The sequence below is a fragment of the Lichenostomus cassidix genome, chromosome 5, assembly GCF_008360975.1.
Source record: "Lichenostomus cassidix isolate B80296 chromosome 5, HeHo_3.0, whole genome shotgun sequence".
Taxonomy (NCBI): domain Eukaryota; kingdom Metazoa; phylum Chordata; class Aves; order Passeriformes; family Meliphagidae; genus Lichenostomus; species Lichenostomus cassidix.
In genome coordinates this window covers 59,358,016-59,362,520 of record NC_139486.1, presented here as the reverse complement: position 1 = coordinate 59,362,520, position 4,505 = coordinate 59,358,016, and positions in this window count along the sequence as shown.

The window sequence follows — 4,505 nt, the reverse complement described above, 5'->3', positions numbered from 1 at the left end:
TGCAAAATGTTACCATGTTTTCCTATTCAGACTTATTTGGAAGTTTTTAAGAAAACCATGATCTCACAGGAACTCAGAGAAACTCTCCCAACCCCATTTGCTGCTTCTCCTTCTGCCTGGGCCCAAAGACATTCTGGGTCTACCTTTGCCAGAAACCTCAGGAGAAAAAAGTGCAGTTATTACCATGAATTATTGCCACAGGCTTTGGGTTCACTGCTGAGTTACATTTCTATTATATTCTGTAAATATAAGGACAGAACTGTCACCCTGCTGAAGCTGATTTGTCCATTCTCTGCTCTGCTCTCACAAACCTGTCGCTTTGTTGAGACAGACATAATGAGACACACACTTGTAATCCAGAGCCATAAGAAGTAAAGGATTTTTATTATTCTCTGCTGCTGCTCTTATACCTCTTCACGGTTACCATGCTTATTAAGATTCGCTGCTAGCAAACAATGACAAGGCAGTCAAACAAACAATGACCATCCAGGCAACAATACATTTAGCCATACAAGCAAAAATATAGTTGGCGACGTATTATATGCAAGTTCCTTGTACACACTTCATGTTCCATAAAAAGAACATCTTCTCCTGGTGTCCAGAATATTTTCTTTCATTGATTATCATCTTGGCTTTCACTGTGGGTTTCATTGTGGCTGCAAAATCTCACAGGCAAATTCTGACTGGTGTGAGGCAAGGCTGTGATTTCACAGGGCTCTGCTGGCCCACGGCACTGTGAGGTCACAAAGCCGTGCCTCAGCTATATAAGAGGGGCCAGCAGGCGCAGCTGCCAGTGCAGTCGCGATGCTACGCCCTGGAGCCATGAGCGCCGTCGGTGTCGTCATGTCTGCACTTTTCCTGCTGCTGGCTGCTGTGGCTATCTGGTGGGCTGTTGGCCACTGGATGCCATGGAGGCAGCATGGAAGTATCACAAAGAATCGTAAGCATGCTGGGGCTCTGCCCAGAGGCTCACGGAGGAGCCGAGGAGCCCGTGTGGCTCCCAGGTGCTCCAGGCCTCGGGTGACCCCTGGCAAGCAGCCACGTGCTCCCACCAGCCCCCTGGACAGCCCCTGCAGCTGTGGCCCCTGCCTGGCTGTGGCCCAGCAGCTGCAGGAAATGATGCTGTTGCTGTGGGCATGCAATGGGACACGTGAGCCACTTTATTCTGGGATGTGGAAGGTGTTGTGGGCACAACTGGAGAAGCTGGTGAAGCGAGGCCACCTGCCCTGCTGTGGCTCGTGCAGCTCCTCCAGGAGCCTCCGTCACTTCAAGAGGCTGCTCACACCTAGGATCTGCATCCCTGGGAGAGCTCCCACCCTTTCAAGGATTTCCACCCATCGGAGATCCTTCACCCACAAGAGAACATCAGGCTGTCAGAGATCTGCCATCCTGCCGGGAGCCTCCACTGCCTCTGACAGCCTCCAGCCATGCGAGAAGCTCCAGCCCTCCGAGAACCTCCCTCCTTCCAAGGGGCTCTCTCCCCCTGAGAGGCTGGCTATCTCAGAGAACATGTGTTGCTCTGAAGGAATTGACCTTCCAAGAGCTTCCATTCTCTGTGACAGCTTCCAGCAATCTGGCAGCCTCCCTCCTTCCAAGGGGCTCTCTCCCTCTGAGAGGCTGCCTATCTCAGAGAACGTGTGTTGCTCTGAAGGAACTGACCTTCCAAGAGCTTCTGTTCTCTGTGAAAGCTTCCAGCCTGCCGAGAGCCTCCCTCCTGCCTACAGCCTGCCTTCCTCTGAGAGCCTCCCCATCTCCGAGAACCTTGTTCCCTCTGAGAACCTCCCTGTCATCAAGAACCTTCCTCCTTCTGAGAACCTCCCTGTGATCGAGAACCTTATTCCCCCTGAGAACCTCCCTGATTCCGAGAGCCTTCTTCCCACCGAGAGCCTCCCCGTCTGTGAGAGCCTGCAACCTTCTGAGAGCCTCGACCTTTCAAGACCTTCCACACCCTCCAACAGCTTCCAGCCCTCTGAGATCCTCCCTCTGTCTGAAAGCTTCCCCGTTTATGAAAACCTTCAGCCCTTAGAAAATCAGCACCTTCAAGGAGTCTCCGTTCCCTCAGAGAGCCTCAGTCATCAAAGCCTTCCTCCCTCCCCGAGGCTCAGTGAGACCTGCTGGTCTGAGTACAGCAGTTACTCCATGGACAGCTCTGCCAGCTCCCTTGGAGCCAAGGACATCAACCACCCCGGCGCATTCCTCAGCACTGACGTGGCCTGGGAAAGCCCAGAAGGAGAAATGGCAGCGCAGCCCGATCCTGTGAAGCATTCTCAGGAGGAGCAAGTGGTGCAGCAGCAAGTATCCTGGAGCCCCCAGCTGTCACCCCACGGCTCCCAGGATGCTGTGCCAGCTGTGCCAACTGGGAACACTCCTTGCTTGGTGGCAGAGACGAGCCCCAAGAGACCCAGGAGGTTCCTCAATCTCCGGGAAGCTGCCCCAAGACGGCCACCAAACATGAGGAATGTGTATGTGGTGGCAGGTCAGATCTGAGGAGCAGGAGGTGTTAAATAAATTAGGATTTTCCCCAAGAGCTGTGTGAGTGTTCGCACTGGTCTGGATTTGACTGGGATAGGGCTCCTTTCTACTCAGTAAGAGGCACAGAGCTGGGTTTGGATTCAGGATGGGAATGTGGTGGATAGCACGGGGATATGTGGTGGATAGCACATTGTTGCTGAGCAGGGCTTGCACTGTTCTGGCCTCTGAAGTGTCCAATGGGTTAATCCATGTTTTTCACTGGGACGGGTGGAGTGAGTGTTGAAGACAGAGGCAAAGAATGCATGAAACACCTGTACTGTGTCTCTGTCCCTGTTTGTGAGGTGACTCTCCACACCCTGGAAGGTGCTGATGTTATTTCCACAATGTTTTTGCCATTAATATATTTAAGAATACTCTTTTTTCTTGCCCCACATTTGTAGCCACCTTAATCTCCAGCTGAGCTTTCACCACATCACATTGCTCCCTACACTTGCAATCAGCATCTCTGTATTCTTCTTCTGACCTGCATTCCACTGGGTACACAGCTTCCTTTTCCATCTTCTTTCCCAGAGAAGATGTTTGCTCAGGCAAGCCAGCCTTCTGCCTGGCCTGGATGTCTTCTGACATTTGGGAATTGCCTGCTCCTATGCCCTTGGGAGGTGACGTTTCAAAAGTGAGCAGCACTGTTGGACCCCAGCAGGTGCAAAAACATTTTCCTGGAGACCTTGCTTCCCATTTCCCTGAGCAGCCTGCAGTGTGCTCTCCCCATTCCCAGAGCTGAGGTTTTGCTCACACTTTTCCTCTTGTCAGAGCTTTGAAACTCCATTTATTTGTAGTCACTGTGACCAAAACAGCTGCCCATCCCCCTTGGCTAAGGGCACCTGGGACTCACACGGAGGCCTGGCTCGAGGGGGCTGTGCTGGAGAGTTCTGGGCTGTGGGGGGCTCCCTCCTCACCCAGGAGGAGGCTCTCTGGGGAAGAAGGAGGGTCTGGCATGAGCCACGAGGCCCCTGGCCAAGGGATGGTAGCAGGGGATCTATCTGTAGCAAATGCTGTCTGGGAGGAGCTGTGGGAAGGAGGGGATGTGGGGCTGGGGATGTCACAGAGCTCAGAGAGGGTGTCCCCCCAGCCCAGCAGCCAGAAAGCCCCTGGCACACAGCAGGAGCCAAGTTTCAGGTCACCAGGAACAGCCCCCTCCCTCACCAGTACTCCCAGTGATTCTCCCCAGTCGAGCCCAGAAACACTTCAGAGACTGTCAGAGAAGTGGGTATTTGCTTTATTCAATGCACCAGGTGTGGGGGAATTTTCTCCACCAAACACACACACACCAGTACCTCCAAAGGCACAGTGTTATAGGTAAAATTAATGAATATTCATCGCATTCCCCAGGATAGGAGTGGTTATACAAATTCCTTCCCGTAAGTCATTAATATTATTAGCGATCTCTTGTGCTCAATGGCAAAAGGATTCCTTTTGCCCCCTTTATCTTGATAAGATTAAGGGAATCCACAAGGCCAGAACTGTTATCAGCCTTCAGCCCAGACAGGGCCATGCTGGTGGAAGGGGCAAAAGCTCAAAGAAACAAGGATGGTTGAAGTGCAAATAGATTTGGGTTTTCTATTTGACCACTCCTTTCTCACCTGTACCAGCTCACATACCTTGTTTAGTTCATCCAAATAGCAGACACTGTAGCTGGGTCGAGTATAAGCATACAAGCTGTGAAGAACAAAATTGGTATTGTATAGCCCATAAATGACAACCCTGGTGCCTGCCATGCCGCCGTAATTCCAACTACCTGAGTGGATCCCGTGATCGCTGGCGGCGAACTGAGATTGTAACCCTGATTTGTGGGTGGGAATTAGCCATACCCACTGGGAGGTAAACAGCAAAAACAGAGTGGGAAAACACAATATCCTGGGTAAAAAAGGAAAAAACACTGGCCTAACAGCTGGCTAGATACTTGGCACTATTAGCATAAGCATAATGTAACCTCTCAAGAGGCAGCAGGAGATCATTATCAACCAAACAACACA